The following is a 20,302-nucleotide window of genomic DNA, read 5'->3' as shown; positions in this document are numbered from 1 at the left end:
ACTTCAAGAAAAATCTGGCTCCAAAATTGAAATGTGCTTTTGATTCAACATTTGTTCCTAGCAGACAATACTTTTCAGTCCTATTTGTTATGATTACTGTAGTCTCTCGCCAAAAAGGTCCAGTGCTTATTGCCAACTGCGACGGGCGGCCCCGAGCCTGTGCGGTCTCTCTCAGCAACCCTCAGGCTGAAGCAGGCTCTATTGGTAAGTCACCATTGATAACAAACAATTGAATAAACTCAATCAAAATTTCAAAATAAAAATAAATGTCTACACCACCTGGCATCAGTGAGGTAAAAATAAAGCAGTTTGCACAGGTACAAAACCCAAAATTCTAATTTAGGTAATTCATATAAAATAAAATTTTATGGTGAAACACTTAAAGTGCTCCTAAAAATATATGTGCTTATTTGCTCCGCATTTTATAGAGAAATATTCATTACAAATAGTGAATTTGGTATGGTGTTTTTTATATAAAGTATTGACTATAGATTGGCATTGGATTAGGACCCATAGGGCTAAGGGCCAACTTTAAGCAAACTTTTAAAATATATTTGCTGTCTTGCAAGCTACAGCATCCAGTATTTTTCCGTAGAAACCTCAGTTGATCTTTTTTTTTTTTTTTTTTCCCCTTTAACATCAGAAAATAGATATTTCTTTCTCTCCCTCTCCCTTTTTTCCCCCCCTAAACTGCTTGGAGCTCCCAGCATGGGGGACTTGTGGCAGTGAGGCCACCCCACACCCCTAGATGGCTCCCAGTGATAATGTGGTGGTAACAGTGGCCCTGGGCTGCAGACTGATGCCTTCAGAAAAGCAGTAAAATAAATTCAGGAAGACACAATAAAATGTAACCTGAAAATGTAACCCTGTAGTAATGTAGAATTGCAGTACCAGGCAGCTGTGTGGTCCTCTTCCTTGGCCCCGAATCAGCGGCAGCGGTGGCTGCTCACGGATTCAGAGCCTGGCTCCTCTAATGCCCTGCTCTCCACGCGGGACTTCCCTCTCCTGGCTCCTGTGCCTGCCTTAAAGGTGAGTGTTTAAATCTACCTACCTCAGCCAGGACCACCTGATGTTCTTATTTTGTGTGGAAATGCCTAGTCTGTATGTGAACCCTGCTGAGCTATTGAAGTCAATGGTGGCATGTAGCCATGAGGTAAGAGGTGAAGCACATGCTGTGCTTTTTTTTTTTTTTTTTTTTTTTAAATCAGTAGTAACTCTTTAAAGCTGTTTTAAATCTGTTGACTCCCACAGCCACAGCTCTTTAATACAGTGAGAGTAGGCAAATATCATCCCATTTATTCCTGTTCTAGCCTCATTTTTGCAGCTGAATATGTGCCCTTGTGGTTGGTTCTGCCCCAAATTGAAAAGCCACAATCTCCATAAGGGGGAAAAAATTATCATATCACTACTGATTTCTATTTCTTGCCTATATATCTCCAAGTTCTGCTCTGTACTCTCCATAGTAGGGACAAATTACTCGGTCTTAGTGTGACTTCATGTGAGGCAACCCTGTTGTCTGCTTAGCAGCATCAAAGGATTTTCAGCTTTATTTTTTTCCTTCCACTCTTTGTATATCTGGACTGTTTTTATCCATAGTCACTCTTGGTTCAGCTAGTTAATGTGTAAGTGTGTAATACTGGACTATATAGACCCTAATGAAAGTTTGCATGTGTTCTGGGTGCATGTGGCATATCTGTGTAGGGGTGCAGGTGTGTGTGCGTGGTTTCAGAAGGAACACACAAATGCTTAAAGTGATTATTGGCCTGAGTTTGGGAGGAATGAAGTCTAAGTTGCGAAGCCAAAAGAATGCGGAGCACACGGCTGCAGCTTCAGCCCTGCTACAGCACAGCCTGTGGCCAAAGCAGGAGGCTGAATTCTGCACGTGTAGCTTTGGGACGGCCGTAATAACCTCCAGAACTGAGTGATATGTTTTTAAGATAGAGAAATCTTTTCTTTTTTTAAAAGGTCCAGCTCCCTCAGCTGCTGGGACTAAGTAATACGTTTTCTTTCAAAAATGGGACTGAAATTTTGTAACTCTTGGATATCAGACACCAAAAAGCATGACCTAGTGAAGTAAAGAAAACCTGCTGCTATTCCATGACTAAGTCTTTCCTGGCATGGTTCTTGGACCTGCTGCCACAAAACTCCCAATATTTCTCATAGTTTAGTGGTTTTGTTCCAGACAGATACCTTACCTTGGTGCTAGGGAAACTCCTAGACCTGCACCAGTGGAAACATTTTAAATCATTCAGAACTGGTGGCAGCAGGACTGGTGTTTCCTTAGCAGTATTGAAGTCCAAAAGAGGGCCAGGGTCCCTTGCTTTGTCCTTGAAATGCTCCTGTTTCACTATTTTCACGTTATTTCCTCTTATAGGCAGGACAGAAGCTTGTTTAAAAACTGCCAGCAAAGGTGAGAAGTGTCTCCTAGTCCCAGTGCGTGGGTCTGGCAGAAAGGAGTCTAGCGCCTCCGCCTCTGGAAGCTTTCTGGGAATACCCTTATTGCTTCCACATACGTTGTGACTCCATAAGGGTGCGTACGCCTGAGAAACGAATTTGTTTTGCTGGTAATAGAGTTCTCTTGTCACTCAGGCTCAGTCGTATTATTGTTATTACTCCTGGAGGGAGATTCTTTCTAAAATCCTTCCATTACTGACAAGTATTCGTAGTCTTTTCCTAGTCTTCAAATTCTTCAACACAGAGAGAGAGAAAAAAAAAAAAAGCAAAAAGCATTAGAAAGTCTAGCCCTACAAAGCTCAGAAATGTCAAACTTAGGGCCATTTGGACAACTGTAGTTCAGCTTTATTTTGCCCATGAGTGACAGGGCCTTTGATTACGCGCATCGTGTGGGTGAGTGAATGCTAGTAGAGCACTCCACAAATGCTGGGGGGCTTCATGCAAGGGCCCCTGCTGTCTCTATAAGCCCGGCTCTTGCTGGCAGCAGGCACGGGCAGGTATGCAGTGAGGGGGCCAGGGCACAGCTGGGAAATAGACACCAGATCGATGGTTAAGACAAGTGAATGTCAGCCAAAAACTAACATAAATGAAGACTTGGCTTGAAAAGAGGACATATGTCAGCAGCAGGAAACTCCAAAACTGCAACTGAGCAATAAATTGAGCTGGGCAGGATGTGCATGTCTTAGCTGAAGGCCATTGCTCGGGGTGTTGAACCCAGCACTCCTTTTTCATGTAAGTGCCCTGCAGCTGGAACTCCACAAAGTTTTAGCTTCCTTACCCAACTGTGGCAATATTGATTTCAGTGTTTTTTGGATACTGACTCTTCTCTGTGAACATCTCTGGTTAAAAACCATGTGATGGTAGGACGTCAGGAGGACTCCCTGCTTTTATCCTTCATGTCATGTCCCTGAGGGTCCAGTTTTTGAAGCACCAAGGGCTGAAACCATGGGGCTTTTAGGGAAGCCCCTCTCTAAAAGCAGCATGACCTGCACTGTGGTGATATTTGACTATGACTATGCTGTGGAGAAGCACAAGTGAGTATTATCATATGGAACATGCTGGAAAATACATTTTAAAGAGAAAGGTCTCAAAGAACAGTCAGACTCTTAGTTATTCTCCTCTCTAGTGCTTTGCTTTACAGCTGGATCCTTTTAACTGTGAGTGTCTTATCTTTGGCTTTCATCCAAATGCCTGAAACCTTATCAAAGTCATAAATATCACATCATCCCTTGAAATAGGCCTGAAGTGGAAATAAAAATCCCTTCATCCATAAACCTCTAAACTGTAGGATTTACCAATAATTCTTTTCTTTGTGATTGTGAAAGAAAGAAATCTCTTTGAACAACAAATATGAAAACATTTCTGGTACTAATCCCAAATACATTACTTGAGCTTTGCTGTCTTGGTCAAAATGATTAACATGTGATATATTGACAAGTTTTGTCTAGAGCATGGTGAATCAGTCCAAAATTTCACATGAATTCCCTGTTGGGCTAATATGTGGTAATAAATCATCCTGACTCCCGGAAACAGAACACAGCAATGAAAAATGTAGAAGACCATTACTGACCTGTTAAGCAGCATCTATGGAAGTCCAACAAATATTTAGTTCTTTTCTTTTTTTTTAAACATTAATTACAAAACTTGTTTTTTTTTGAGATAAAGTTTATATCAGGTGATAGCTTTCTTCCTCATAAAAATGTCAATATGTTTGATATAGCTATGAAAAAGGTACATTCATTGCAATTGGTCATAGGCATTTTTTTCATTAATTGGCAAGAGAACTGTTAATTTGGAATATATTAGTTTCAAGTGATTTAGGAATTATGCCTGTTTTTCTGTTCTGACAGAACAGTTGAATCTATGTATTTTGCATAACATTGTAGATACAAAATCTCTGCCAACTTAATCTGACAAAAATATTTTCCCATTTCATTCCACAGTCTTAAATTACAATATTAGCATTAAAATGGACAAGGGTAATGATAAGCTGAGAAGACATAAATTGTCTTCAAAGGAAAATATAGCATTCAATCAAACAATTCTACTTAGAAAATTTTCTGTTTAGATTCCTGCAGTATTTTGCATGGCTGGGTCGCTGTGGTTTGACAACCACATCTGTAACCCTAGGAATGTGTCTGTGCAGAATTGAAGAAGTACCTGTTGATCCAGTACCTGTTGTGCAGATCTGCAGGTCTGTATGGAAATCTAAATGGGATTTATGTTTTCAGTTGATGTTAAATGTTTGTGGTTGGAATATGAATAATTTCCCAGTGTGGGAGGTTTGAAACTTGCACCTTGTTCCAGCTCTGTAAGAGCTAGTAGGTGACATTAACTTTTTCTTTTTGTACAAATCACCACATGCAGCCTGATCACCCCCTTATTTCTGGTCTGGGTGCCCTCGCTGGTTGGTTTGCCCATGTAATGCGGACGGCAGCTTGGCTATCTCAGCCCAAGCCCTGGAAGCGTTAGGCTTTGCAGCGTATTAAGAATAGAATGTTCCTTAGTTCCTGTACACCCCAGTAACGATGGCTGCGCATTAGTGGTGTGTAAAGAAAGTCCTCAGTTAATATAGCAATCAAAAAGAAACGGAACATGTCACCAGGCGAGCTTCCTTCGATGAACACAATGAGTAGATTCACCAGCCCATGTTTTGTTTGGTGGACTAGTAAGTATGTTGTTCAGCATTGCACGGCCAAGCGGATCTTTCACTGCTGTTGTCTGTTCCAGCCAGGACACGTGTTGGGTGGCTCTGTTAAAACCAAATGCAAGGCATCCACATATTCTGCATAGCTGCAGCCTCCCCCTGGAATGTGGGAAAAATTTGGCATTACTGACTTCAAAGGTGGAGAGCGGGAGATCAGGAATTGAATTCTGCTTGTGTGTGAGGTAATGTCAGTTCCTTGCGGTCAGAAGATGCAGACTTAATTGATATCATATGGCTAAGAAATATCCTCGAGAGCCAGCCTCGTGATTGCTGCCTAATAACTAAGAGCTCTTGGTGGGAGTCCAAACTATGTCTGTATGGAAGCACACTGGAGCTGCCGTCCTCTCTTGCCAAGATCACTGTTAGCCAAAGACTTGAGGCTTTCTGCAGCGCCGGGGGCTGGTGGGACACGTACGTGGTTGCTCAGGCCCAGCTGGGCAGAGTCCCACATCCTCCTCCTCAATCCTTGCCCCTGCATCTGGAAAGGGAACAAAGGACTTGACTCTGTCCCTAATCTCTCCTGCAGGATCAGAGCTGTGGAAAGACGCTGGTTACCCCCTTCCTCATTCGGTGGTGGTAAGTGCTCAACTATTGCCATCTGCGCTTGATTGGTTCCAATCTCACTATCAGATAATACAAAAATTCCTGTGATGAAGCATGGAAAAAAAATCATTAAAAAGTCTATTAATTTTTATGCCTCATAAATATAAACCGCAATTCACTTTAAGTTTACTGTAAAAACATTCCTCTTAAAATGTGAGCTTATGGGACAAGGAACAAAAAGGATTTCAGAGGGAAAGGTTAGATTTTTGTTCTCCCGAGGACTTTATTGTTACCAATTAATAGCTCTGTTTCACCATTTTTTGTTTCCAAGCCCTTGCAAGAGGAATATTTCTGAAGCTCTGCCGTTTCACTACTTTCTGTGACAAATATTTTACTAATGAACATCTCGTAATGCAACCATGCCACTTACAAGTGCCACCTGGTGTCCACCACGGGACTCGGAGGCCAGTCCTGCTGCCTGAGGAGGTAAAGTGCAGGGGACTGGTGGGGATGCTGTAGGGCTGTGACCTGGAGCCGAGGAACTGCTAACCTGGGCAGGGGTTAATCAGTGTTTAATCCCACTTCTAGAAAGGCAGTGGTGGGAGGCAGCAGTGCTCTCTGAGCATTGCCCGAACTGTGAAACACAACTGTAATCCTCACTGACACACCTTTATCGCCCTTACAAGTGCGGGGTGACGGTCTTAAAGATGTTGCAACCATCCAACCTGACAATTCCTGCAACTGATTGAAGAGGAGTCTTTTTGGATGGATGGGTACTTGGGAACAGCACGTGGTTTATTTATTAACACCTGGGACTAGGGGTGTGTTTGTGTGGGACTGTTTCCCCTTGCCTACTGCATCAGGTGCACAACATCTGCTCAAGGCACAGATGGGTTTCTTGACGCTAACCCTAACCTGTCATTCCCTTGCATGGGAGAATTTAGACCATATGTGATATATTTATGGGCTGATAAAATGTAGACTTTAGGAATGAATATTAATATAATAATCCTAATGGCTGTAAAGCAGTACATTTTTCAGAAGTGTTTATCCCCCACAGCTTTCAATGGCTTTGATTTTTTTTCCAGTATTCATCAGGGCTCTTAAAATCAGAGCATGAACTTTCATTTCACCCTCCTAAACACAAGCTTACATTAAGCAGCCTTCAGTCTCATCATTTGTTTTGGGATTGGTGCATGTGTGCTGCAGAAGAAGAGACCAGTGGACTATTTGGGGAATTGTTTTTGAAGAGTTTTTTTTTTTCTTCTCTTACAATATTCAGAGGAAAAGCATTGAGCATAGCATCCCCTGAAGAGGATGCAGAAACTGCAGATGAGATGTACCAGCTAAATGGCACCCTCAGGGAAGCTTCACACTGTTCAAACTTGGGAAATATTAGATAGAAGCTCGTGGAAGGGATTCTGCAATGTGGGTTATGAGGGTATATTTAGACATTTGCTGACATTCATGTTTTAGGTTACAACATGCTGAGAACATTTTAGAAAAACCTGTGCTCATCCTGCCCCAAAAGCTCCTATTCTGCCTCCCTCGTGCAGCTTCACTGAGCGCATCGATTCCTCATCTCCAGCCACACAGACAACCCCGGCCGGAGGGAAGAATTTATCCATTTTTTTCCCCCTTTTTTTTCTCTTTTCTTTTTCTCCTCAGAAGCAGGGACTGCACAGCAAATGTTTGCATGACACTGTTAAGGGAGCTGGGCCTAGGAGGGCTTGGTGCCCTTCAGTGACGCTGCCTCAGGATGGGGCCGCAATGCACAAAACCCCCCCAAGGAGGTTTGGTGCTGGAGACTTTACCTCAATATCTGGCTGTTTCTTTGACTTCATTTAAAAAACACCTATTTAAAAATCTTTCTCTTACAGCACTTTCCCTCCAAAGCACTGCTAGCTGTTGCCGTTCCTGATGGTCTCCAACTGCACTATCCTGTTCAGTAGGAAACTGAAGACCAAACATCAATACTTGGACTGGGAAACCAAATCCAAATGAGGTGAGGAGGGCAGTGTTGTGCCTTGATGTAGATGGCCAGGGAAATGGCATGAGGGCTCCTGGGTTCTCCATGGCTGCTCTGGGACTATTTTCATCTTTCTTTCTTCTTTGGCACATAAAAACACGTATGTTGCAGGAGGAACTGCTATGAATATCTCTCATAAACAAATACTGCTTAAGATCAGTAAACTATGGCCCATAGTCTTTGACCCAAGTTTATGTACTTTGCAGAGGAATTTGAAATATTGAAAATATATCAGTGCCCCCGTCCGTGCAGGTGAAAATGCTCTGCTTTTTCACCCTTCTCCCATGGAGATGGGTGTGTATCTGGAGCAGCCAGTCACCTGCAAATGCTGGGCCAATGCAAGGCATTCCGTGACAGTTTTTACCTGCAGGATTTTTATTATTATTATTATTATTATTATTATTATTATTTTAGTTGGAACGATGACTGAAGGATTTTACTGCTGCTTCACCCACACGAATCTCCCAAGAAACTCCAGGCAGCTCCCTGCCCACTCTGTATGTTTGCTTATGCTCTCTGGGAGTTTGACAGTTAGGAAGAAATGTGGGCAGAATGAATGAGCATATTGGCTTTTTAACAAAACAAACGGTTTTTGAGATAGTCTCTAATCCCCCTGCATCCTCTGGGGGAGCAGGAGCCGGCTGTGTTTGTCACTGCTCACTCTCCTGAGTGCAGGATCGCTGCATCCTGCAGCAGAGTCAGGCTAAGCAGTGCTGAGGTACCAGCGTCTCTCCAAAATCAATACTTGCTAATTAGCACATCTGTAGATCTCCACACCCATACCTGTGCTTTGCAGATTGCTGGTACCTGTACAAATACATTCTTTGCCTTGAAGATATTTATTGGATGGGTGTATAAAGAAGGGTGCAAAATGTGGCTGTGAATCAATTGCTGTTTTGAGGTTCCTGTTTTTGTAGGTCCAGGTGTACAGAGGGAATTTCCTCGTGGTGCTCTGCTGCAGCTGCAGTTTGTGTGAGCAAGCTGTCGATGCCATTCTTCTGCCTGATTTAATCTTCTTTGAAGACACATTCATGAAATGGAGAGCTTGAGGTAGGTAATACTTTTTTTTTTTTTTCTTTTTTTAATAGTATATAAGGTGAGAGAGGAAAACCAGAGGCAGAAAAGGCAAAGACAGCAACTGTGCTTCCAGATTTCCATGCATCCTTGATTACGTCTAAGGAAGAGATTATTGACCTGAAGTCATCCAACTTCTCCCTTTGTTAACATAGAAAAGAATATGAGATAGGAAAGAAGAGAGGATGAAGTCCTCCCTCTCCCCAGATGAGAGCTAGTGCCCTGAGCACAGTTAAGCATCAACACCTAGAGCTTTGAATTACCTGCCAAATTGAAGAAAAGAACCCTGCTAGCAGACCTTGATTGCTCCTAGCAGCACAAAATGGAGAAGAGAAAAATGCAGCAGGAGCAAAATGCCAAGAAGCACGATTCCCTTCCAAGCAGGGATGTGGGAGACAGGAGACCTCTCAGCGGTGCCCGGCCAAGGGACTGGCCTCTGGGCAGCGCTGCCTGCCCCCCCAGCATTAAGTGGCTGAGATCCCCCTTTTTTGAGCACAGGGGCCCAGCCTGTCCCCTCCCTGTTCGGCAGGAGCTTTGCTCCATGGCCGGGTGCCCAGCTTGCCCTCATCCCCATCTCTCTGCTGCCAAATGTATATCAAAATGCAATGTATTTCTGAGCAGTGTGTATCTGAATTCATTATCATAAAATATTTTGATTCAACGTTCTCATATTTGTTTTGTAATCTGATGTGAAAGAGAGAAGCTATTTTGTTTCTTTCCAGTAGAAGTCTGACTGAGTTCCTCACTGTTTTTCAGCCTAAGTGAATGTAATCACAAGTGACAAGGCAATTCTCCAGTGCTGCCTCAGCTGCTTCTCTTTGCCCATCCGTAAAGGGAAGGAATACACGGGCTGTTCGCAAGCAGCAGGTTCTCAGGTAGTACATGGCTTTATATGTTTTCTGGCACCTCTTTCATGTCAAAAAGCAGCAAAATTAGCATGAAACTAATGTAAGCAACATCTGAAAAATGCTTTTTTTTTTTTTTTTTCTGGCTAAGTGGAAACTAGGACAGATGATTTGAGCTTTGTCTTCCATCAGAGGAATCTGATTAGAGCCAGCACTGAACTCCTCTTCTGAAGTTCCTCAGTGTTTTAAAACTGGGATTTGGGAGTATCTTCAGTAAGGTGAGTGATTTTTGTCCCCTTCAGCAGCCCCAGCACATCACAGGTCAAATCACCGGAGCAGGTCCGCGGGATGGGTGGATGCTGGGGTGGGAATGCCTGTGTTTTTCCACTGGAGTTGCTGAGTGATGCCAGTGCTTATGAGAATCAAGGGGAAAACAAGGAAGGAAGGGAAGGAAAATTTCAGTTGAAAACAGACTGTTTTTTTCCACCCTCAGATATACACTACCAGTCAACCAAACTTGATAGAAATAGTTTTAAAATAGTTATAACTGAATTATGACACAGGACACAAAGGGCAAGTTCCTGCTACCGCTTGGCTATATATCCACTTAATAACTTTTAAATGAAGTGGACAATCAGGACCATAAACAAGTCCTGTACTGCTATCCCATCCTGTAAAGCCTGTAGGACACCGTTTATACACCCTGCCTTGGCAGCAATGGTTTGGATTAAAGTATCACCTCTCATTCTGCATGGCCACATAATTCACCCCAGAGTCCCTGCCACAGAAGAGCAATATTTACAGGACTGACGAGGAGAAACACCAATATTTCATCAGGTTGCAGCCAGGGTGTCCAGACCGCTCTTCCTAACACAGTTATTGATAATATCTAGACCATGATTACCATATCAAGTAAATTATCATTTCAAAGTAGAATATCAAAGCAGCAAAGTAATAACTATTCCTAGTGAATAAGCAACTAACGAGAGATTAAATGCATTAGTAATGGTGGAGATTAAAAAAAAAAAAAGATAATAATTATAAAGCTCTGCAAAAAATGTCAAACTGCCAGAGACCTTTAGGAAGAAGGACAGGAGAAAAAATGTTTTTCAAATAACAGTGATTATAAATAAAATATTTCTGTAGCCGTGGGCAAAATGAGCATCGCTGGGCTGCAGGCAGTGTGGGATGCTCAGATGACATTGGTGGGGTTGCCCCACACAGGCCCCAGGAACTTTCTGCACCAAAAGATGTTTTAAAGTATCTGTTCCACAAAATCAGGTCATCCTTGAGAAGCTGAATAGGGAAAAGCATGGTAATTTTTATAAAAACCTCTAAGTGCACCATTCTCTTGTGTTTTTGAAGCCTGAGCATCACTGATCAGCAAATGGAGGTGTCCTTTGAAGCCGAGCTGGTAGGAGATGCCATGTTCATGAAACACTGAATATTCATAAAGGTTCTGCAGAGAACTATGCATTGCCCATCTCTTCCTACCTGCAGAACACCTGCACAGGTGCCTCGGGAGTTCTCGCATCCCTCGTGGCCTCCTGCAGCCCAGCTTGGTGTCCCGTTTCCTTCTGCTCCTGCTACAAAACTGAATTCAACTGTGTGGCCAAGAAGCCTGGAGGTAAGATCACCCACCAGAGCAGGTAGACCTCACAGATTTAAATGCATTTTTGACCCCCTTTAGAAATATGAGGCTCTTTTCCAAATTAATGGTGATTTTTTTTTTAAATTCTCTTTCTTTGGTGGGAGAGATTTAGACTTATTTTGCGAGTGCATGTGTGTGCATGCATGGGTGTGCACAGATGGCCCAGTAAGTCCACATAACAGCTAAAGAACAGTCACAGACTGCTGCATGGTTCTGGTTGAGAAAACCACACTAAAATGTACCTTAAACTGCTACCAGCTGCGGGAGAAGCTGGTGACGGTCACTGGTGTGTCCTGAGGCTTCCCTCCACATCCCTGAGCTGACCTTGGAGGAGGACAAACGCCTCAGTAAGCGGCAGATGTTTTGGTAGAAATGCTCTGCTTTATTTTATCATTATGCAAATGAACATGGATAATGAAGTTGTTTCAATATTTCAGATTGAGATTAATGCCTTAAATTTAAATGTGCAGAGATTCATTAATCCTGAGCAGCTTCTCTGTGTAAGAAGTAAGAGGAACATGGTTCGGTGAGTAAGTTCCCTCCCATCCTAGTTCCTGGTCATATAAATAAATCTTGCCAAATTACTTTTTCAAAAGAAAACAAGCAGTCTCTGGATCTCAACCAGCAATTGTGAAATCCACTGTTTCCTCTTTTTTAAAAAAAGAAATACCATTTGTATCTAATTATTCTGATCAGAAATATGAGGAGAACCACATAGCTCCTTGTGAGCCTCAGAGAGCTCTTGCTGCGGCCTCAAAACCCAAGGAAACCTAATGAAATCCAAACAACCCTAAATAATGACAGATGAGGGGAAAGGCACCTTTTCGAACAGTGCTGCAGGAAAAGACCAGTGTCTAGCGATGCTCTAAAACGCTGTATTGGCAACAGCGATAACGGAAAGGAGACAAGAGCTAGAATGGTGTCCACGGGAAAACAATCAATCAGGAAGCGGAAGATGCTGCTCACACAGGCACTCTGACGAGCGCACGGGCCAGTCTCAGCTGTGTGCTCATTTGCTGCTCTTAAGTGACAATTAGAACATGCAGATTTGTATATAAAATAAAAACAAAAGCTTGTGCTTAAAATACATATGTATATATTATATATGTTTTATATGTGTGAAAATGTATGTATATCGATATGTAATGTTGCGGGGGTTTTGGTTCATATTTGGGAGGTTTCTTTTGAGCCAGTCACTTCTTAGAAGGCTGGTGGGAGGAAGGAGGGCCAGGGCTTGTCCCAGCAGGACAGCAATGTGCATCGGAGGCGGCTTTTGTTCCAGGTTTGCACCTCTCTGCAGAGCAGTGCGAGGCCACGGACAATACTGCTGCTGGTAGCGGGGAGGCTGCTTTGGTTTTGGTAGCCCCAAGTGCTTGCCAGCAAGAGAAACGTTGAGCGTTAAACTGAGTGTGTCTGAAGCATCTGCTTACTGCAAAAACACTGAGTTTTTCAAGTCTCAGCAAGACCATGGACTGAAGATTTCACCTGGCGACTCATCTTCTCCTGCCAAAGGTATAAAATTTCATCCCAGAGATAGCTACCAAGTCAGTAAATAGGAGCTCACACAAAGCTCTAAAACCACTTTTCAGATGAATCTCATTCTCAGGCAACACTAGCCCAGGAAATAACTTATTACACTTATTTATAAGATGCTCATGAATAATTTACACTATATTAACTTGTAAATGTGATGGCTTTTGAAAGCATTAAGCTTCAGTAGCTTGGTTTATAAATGCATTGCCTAGGTCTCATTATTAAAAGCTAATTAGCTCAATCGGCTGGAACATATTTTTGCCAAGTAGTTATGCTAATATAATCTTTTGTAACTTAAAGAAAAATATTAATTTTTAAAATATTCCAGTAATGGCATAATGGAAATATTTAATAATAAGGTTATAAAAATTTGCTGTAAACAGGTAATTGTATGAGACCTTTAACAAGCTTTCCAGAACCCGAGGTATTGCGATTATGATTTTTTTTAATGAACATACGATATTAGAAATCCCTTGTGTATACCTTGTTTATTCAAATATTGCAAGTTATACATTATACATGGACAAGATATCTTCAGAGTGTGTTTTTTTTTTTTTTTTTTTTTTTTTTTAGCTGTGTAAGCAGCTTGTGCATTCTGGTATTTGTTTAGGAAAAAGTCACATTCCTAAAGGATCATTTCTAACCCACCCTCAGCCCTGGAGAGGGTGCAGGGCACAGGCACGAGCTGCCAGGGAGTGTTGGCATCAGGGAAGTGCGGCCAGGCTAATGTGAGCTGCAAAGTCATTTTTCCTTTGCAAATGCTTTCTATTTCTGTTTGCACAGTGATTTTCACAGTGAGAAAACATGCTGTGTTTTCCGTTGGTGCTGACCAGTGTGGAGAAGTCCTTGTGAAAAGAACGAAATGAGAGAGAGGAGTAACCAAAGGTAAGTTGTCCAAGATTTTATTGTAACTAGAATCTTAACCACAAAAATTACAGATTTCAGTATAAAGCCTTATATTTTAAATCAGTATAAAATGTTTCAAGGCCGAGTTTTGAGAAGATAAGCTGTAGGGAAAATCAATAGCCACATGACGTGGAAAGAACACAGCTGGTTTGGTAATAGTCTGCTATTTGAGGTGTATTTACTATGCAAACTGTTCAAACATTTCTTATTTTGAAATATTTTAGGCTTATACTTGTGTCTGCACTTTAAATTTAAACATTTTCAAACTTCAGTGCATTTAAACCCCTGTTACCAGCTTTTAAAGGGATTAGGGTAAACAGCTTTTATTCTGCAGTCACAAAGCTGTTGCTCTGAAATACATCTTCTTGGATTTCCTGCTCAGAAGAAAAAAAAGGAGGAATTTAAGTAATTTGCAGCAAAGCTACACTGTCTGCTTCTGTGCTGATGAATGTTTCCCTTTAGGAAAGCCGTTCTTATATTAATATAACATCTGGCTTTCATCTTGAATAAACATAACAGCCTGAAAGAGGGAGAAAAAAGAGTAGAAAAATGTGACTTTTCCAGCATCTCAAGCAGCTAAAATGCCTACTTAACAGCAGCAAGCTTGGGCAAGGAGGGCTGCTCGAGCAACTTACCTAAATGAGCGGGTTGGAGACCAGGCTTGTCCCTTTGTTGCCCTGCGAGCCAGGAGCAGTGAGGTGAGCAGAAAGCACAGGGGTTTATGGCTGTGCCCGGGCAAGCGGCCATGGTGTGCGGGCCAGCGCAGGCTCCTCCGCCCCCGGCGAGGGCAGGGGACCCATGCGGTCCGTTCGCTGCTCCAGAGTGGGGACAGGAGAACACGTCGTCTTGGTCCGGCCTCCGTCTCCGGGCGGCTCCATGGGGCTCCTGGGCAGGGAAGCACTCTTCTCAGCAGCCGTGTCCCCGTGGGGCCGGGCCCTGCCTGTCCCACTGCCGCGTGCGGCTGAGCAGCAGCTCAGGACTGCCCGTCTCGCAGGGCGCTGCTCATCAACGGGCGGGACGGGCGCCTGGCATCGCCCCGGCGCCCTGCAGCTCAGGCAGCCCTTCCTGCTTGCGACCCAGAGCCGGCCGCGCGCATCTCCATGCACTGATGCTGAGCCCTTTGATAATGACAGAGCAATCTTGTGAGCAGCAAAGCAGGGGGAGATAACTAAATAATTCTGGTGTGGAAATACTCCGTTTTCTTACATAAATATTAATCATTTCCCCAGGAGTTGCGATTGAGTGCACATGCAGGCTTTATTGGCTTTTTTCGCTTCCCATATTAACAGAAACACAAGAAGGGGAATCTTGGTGACAACTGTGACCAACAGAAAATTAATTAGGTTTCTGAATCCCTAGTGCTGGTGTCTTAGGGCTCTTTGCTGCTTTGGATTAAATTGCATTAAACTCTTTATTAAGCGGAGCAGGCAGCTTGGCATTGGAATTAAGCCCACATCTGCACCTGGATTCGCCTATTAAAACTAGGCAGAGGAGAAAGATTGTTAAATACTTTTATCCATGATTCAAGACAAGAGGCCAAAAAAAAAAAAAAAAAGAGCATATTTTCTTTTTAAAAAGGTATTGTTTGCGGTATTTACCTTACCTGTGTTTACAGGGTTTTTTTTTTTTTTTTTGGTTTATTTGCTTGGTTTTTGTTTCTTCCTTGTTATTGTTGTTGAGTGTTTGTAACCCATCTTTTTGTACCAATTGCCCCTCTGAGCTGCCAGGATGAGTGTTCTCCTTGTATTTTTAATGAGGCTCAAGTTAACAGGGGCATGTTTGTTTAACAGTGGCACTGCACACTGCTGCACGTGTGAAGGCGTCTTTGTCCACGTGCCGCCATCGATTCCTGCAGCAGGGGCTGAGGATAAGGCCGTGTTCATAAACTTCTGCTACGGAAAATGAAACTCCTCCCAGTTTTGTCACTACACAGTGGGAGCAATTCCCTCTGTCAGCTGAGTTGTATCAGAGAAAAGGGAACTGGGCTTGTGGTCTCACAGATGTGAGGGTGATACTTGCGTATGTGGCAGGAATCGAGTCGTGGCCCTGGAAGGAGCCTCCCAGCCCTTGCACAGCTCCCTGTCTCCCCTCCGTCTGCAGAAGCTGCTGCATTGACCGCTGCTTTCGCACTGCACAACTAGCCATCCTGCTATTAAAGGGAAGGGGGTGAGAGCATGGGCAGGGGCTGCAGCTTTGCAGCTGCTCCAGACTGAGCACTGAGCCGCCTGGGCAGGAAGCAGCTCTTTTTTCGCCAGGCCTGTGCGTCCCCTTGGCCAAAACACAGCAGCGGCTCCGAGCTCGTGGCCCTGAGCGCACCCCAAGGGAGCAGGGTCCCGCCTGGCGCTGCACGCAGCACCCGGGAACGCGGCTCCTCCCCCGCTCCAGACACCACATTCAATTGAAGCCAACAGCACCCACTGGACTTGTCATCACCTGACAACATCACCAAGAAAAGCTCGGGTAGCTCCTCTATTGCTGTTTCTGCATTTTGTCTTAAATGTGCTCTGGCAGCAGTCTGCCTCTGCTTACTAAAGTGTGATGCTTTTGCAAAGACTTCTGCTATGTTGGGGTAGTCTTTTCATATTCATACTCTATAATTAATATTTTAAGGGGTGGTGTCTCCCCCCCACCATGAGGGGATATAAGGGCTCCTGCACGTGTTCATGGGTGTCCCGGGCGGGACTGACTGCTCTGCTCGGGGCTCATCACTGCTGTGAGCGTGTCCTGCAGCTCCCCGTGGAGGCTGCTGGAGCAGGGGACATCCAGGAAGAGGCTGTAGCCCAGGTAGAGACTGGTGATGGTGGCAAAGGAGCCCTGGGTGTTTTCCTGGGACACCCTGAAGATCACCTGGACCTTGTTGCTTCCTGGAGCCGTGTAGCTGCAGGATGGCCAAGCCGGGTTCCTGTGGAAGGAGAAGAGGCTGCTGAGTGACCCGGGGCTGATCCGGTGAATGAAAAGAGTTTTGAGGAGATGAAGGCCAGAGTGACAGAGCAGGGCAACCAGCCGCACATCCGCCCCCACCATCGTGGCTCCCACTGCAGGGGCTGCTCCTGGAGGCCCGTGTCCCAAACAGAGGACAAAATCCCTCTCTGCTTCTCAATTCCCATTTCCCAGCGGTATCCCAGAGCCGCGGCTGCTGCCGAGCCCCGCATGGGCAGCGCTCAGCCCGTAACCCCGCGGGCGGGCCCGGAGCCGCGCCGGTGCTCTGGGCGGGGCGGGGGCGGCTGCAGCTCCAGGCGGAGCGCGCAGCGGTGCCGCGCAGCCCCCGCGCCGGGCGGGCACCGCCCCGCCCCGCCGCCGACCAATCGCCGCTCCGTGTTCAGCATAGCCCCGCCCGCAGGAAGCCAGCTGTACCATAGAGCCAGCTGGGGAGCGCTTGTCTCGCAGCTGCTCGTGCTACGCTCTCTATGGTGAGTCCTCCACAGTGCCGTGCCCGGCGGAAGTGGGCTGCACCCCGGAGCCAGGCGGGAGGCGCTGGGCTCGCTGCCGCGCTCCAGGCGGCGAGGAACGCGGAACCCCGGGAAACAGAACCCGCCGGCCCCGCCGCGCTGCTGCACCAGCGGCAGCACGCGCGCGCGCGCACACACACACGCGCGCACACACACACACTCACACACGCGCGCACACACACACACTCACACACACGCGCACACACGCGCACACACACGCGCGCACACGCACCCCTTACAGAGCCTCAGACACACTGCTGCTTTCCACAACACAGTCTCCAAAATACTCAGCAGCATTTTCTGAGGGCTGACTCACAAAGCATGCAGAAACAGAAAGTTGTAACATTTGAGAGAGACATTTTGAACCTTGTCAACTATTTAAGAGGAAAAAAAGGCACTTGTCACCTACCTTTGTGCTCCCCATGAGGTTAATAAAAGCTTTTCTAAAACATTTTTGACTGCTGTTGCTTTCTCAGTCCTTAGTTGCAGGAGCACACCCCGGGCAAACACCCAAGCCTCCGAAGCTGGAAGAATGGTATCTAGAGGTGGTTTTGGTTTTTTTAAACAGGGCTTAGTTTCTTTGGAAAAATTAACTCACTAACAAAAGTAAATACTGAATTTACAATATATTGCATTAGAATTTTTTTCAGACAAGAACTCTTCATCCAAGAAATGGATTGAAAGAGCAGTGGTGACAAATTTCACATTAAAACTATTGTCCAAAGCACTGTCAATAGGAAATTTATATTACTTGTTCACAGCTAAGAATAATGTATAGTACATGCAACAAATTGCTAGTATACCCTAGCTTAGCTAAGAGAGTGCATTTGGACCTAACTAATGATATGCAAAAAGTGAGACACAAAAGGTATTTGAGCTACAATTGTTTAACAATACAATAATTTCTAAAGCCATTACTAGGGCTACTCTAAGGCAGCACCAGTCAGTCAGGTCCTGCTCTGGCATCCACCAATCCAGGCAGGCAAGTCCCTCACTGAACACCTGCAAGCACATAGACAGACACCCCAATACAAAGACAAGACCCTCACTAAGCACCCATACACACAGGCAGGGCAATCCTTCAGTAACCACCCCCACACGCAGGTAAGCGAGTCCTCCAACAAAAAAGCACCAAAACAGGTCCCTGAGCCCCTAGCCAGACACACACAAGTAGCTAAGCCCCTTGCCATAAAATCCAACACAGAGATTACCAAGCCCCTGCCAGGAACATCCATGCACAAGCAGAGAGTCATGCCCCTCATGAGATGCACATATACACACACACAGAGGCAGCTGCATCCCCTTCCATAAAACTCTCACACACCAAGGTAGCTACATCCCTTTGCATCAAATCACACACAGCTGAGCCCCTCGCCAGACACACACAGCCCTTGCCAGACTCACTCACAGGCCCTGTTCCAGATGGGTTCAGCGTTTGGCAATCAAAACCACGCGCACACACGCACACACACAGAGCAAAAATCAACCCCTCAGTTTATTTAGGGCGATTCACACTAACACAACACACTAAAGCAGGACAACTACTTAGCAGCTCCCTGCAAAACAAGGCCGCTACAGAGCAATTACTTCCAAGAGGAAACTCACCAGCAGGATAGCAAGACCAATTATTCCCCACTCCAATGGATGAGAGGTGGCTGACTGGCTCAAGGCTTGCGGGTGTCCCTGTGGAGACAACAGAGGTCTCATTTGGAGTCTCTCTCCACCAAAGATCCATTTTTTTTTTTTTTTAACATCTGGCACATTCCACCATGTAGGGCCAGCACATGTCAGGAGAAGACCAGAGGGCAGGTAAAGCTCCACCATTTTTGTTATGCACCTTTCCCTGGTGAGCGCATGAGTGCCAATCAAGCCACACTTCTGCAAACAACAAGTCACACTCCCTCCCAGCCCACCACCCCAAACACACAACCACGCTGCTACCCAGCACACCAGCAACATGACCACCAGCTATCTGCCCCTTAGAAATGAACTGCACACCCACATCAAAACAAATCACCTGCCCACCAGGGACATCTCCTCAAAAGCAAACTCCCTACCCCAAAAAGCATTCATCTCTTAAAAACAAACCATGCATCTGCCCGCAAACCACCAGCCAGGCACTCACCAGGCTCCCACCACTAAAAACCACTCGCAAAGGGGTTCTCCAGGCACCTACCACCAACCACCAGGAGCTCTCCAGGCACCTGCCACCAATAGTCCAACTACCCAGGCGCTCTCCAGGCACCACCGCTCATGATCAACCCACCAGGCCCTCTCAAGATAATCCCCACCAATGATCCACCTCCCAGGTGCTCACCAGGCACCTGTAACTAACACCCCACAAGGCACTCACCAACAACCACAAATCTACCAGGCACATACGCCACAAACAACCCGCTCACCAGGTGCTCCCCATGCACCCTCCAGCAATAACTAACCTAACAAACGCTCCGCACACAACTGCCACAAAAAACTCACCAACAAGGCCATGCCCATGAACCTACCACCCCAACAACATCCCAACAACCAGGAGCTCCCCATGCACCAGCCACCAATACCCCACCAACTAAACCCTCCCCACACACTCAGTACCAACGCCCCCCCCCCCCCAAATAGGCCCTTCCCGCAAAACCAGCACTAACTCACCAACCGTGTCCTCCTAGCTCACCCCCACGACCAAAATCCCAATAATCAGGTGCTTCCCACGAACCTGCCACAAAAACTCACCAACCAGGTCCCCCCCCCCCCCAAACAACCCACCTTGCACCACTCACCAACAACTCACCAAGCTCTCAACACACATGTAACAAAAAAAACCCAACAGCCACCGCACTGGGCCGGCCGCGCCGTTAAACGGTCGCGTCGGCCGGGGCCCCCGCGCCGCTAAACGGCCCCGCCCCAGCGACCAGCCGCGCACCGCCGCACTCCGCCCACGGACGGTCCCCACGGGCCGCACTCACTCCGCCCAGGGCCCGCTCCCCACGGGCCGCACTCACCCCGCCCAGGGCCCGGTCCCCACGGGCCGCACTCACTCCGCCCGGGGCCCGCTCCCCCCGGGCCGCACTCACCCCGCCCAGGGCCCGCTCCCCCCGGGCCGCACTCACCCCGCCC

General features: G+C 45.8%; 2 long non-coding RNA genes across 2 annotated transcripts; both read left to right on the top strand.

Annotated features, from left to right (window-relative positions):
- The first annotated feature begins 8,754 nt into the window (after positions 1-8,754).
- Positions 8,755-11,051, top strand: LOC112947950. Its single transcript, XR_003249512.1, has 4 exons — positions 8,755-8,783; positions 9,564-9,682; positions 9,804-9,930; positions 11,018-11,051. It is a non-coding gene; the product is annotated as an uncharacterized LOC112947950 (long non-coding RNA).
- A 169-nt stretch (positions 11,052-11,220) lies between these two features.
- Positions 11,221-13,640, top strand: LOC112947949. The gene is made up of 3 exons (XR_003249511.1): positions 11,221-11,279; positions 12,586-12,815; positions 13,620-13,640. It is a non-coding gene; the product is annotated as an uncharacterized LOC112947949 (long non-coding RNA).
- The last annotated feature ends 6,662 nt before the right edge of the window (positions 13,641-20,302 follow it).

Source organism: Nothoprocta perdicaria, unplaced genomic scaffold (genome assembly GCF_003342845.1).
Source record: "Nothoprocta perdicaria isolate Ctin4 unplaced genomic scaffold, notPer1 scaffold_25, whole genome shotgun sequence".
NCBI classification, from domain to species: Eukaryota; Metazoa; Chordata; class Aves; order Tinamiformes; family Tinamidae; genus Nothoprocta; species Nothoprocta perdicaria.
This window is presented reverse-complemented; position numbering and strand designations above follow the sequence as displayed.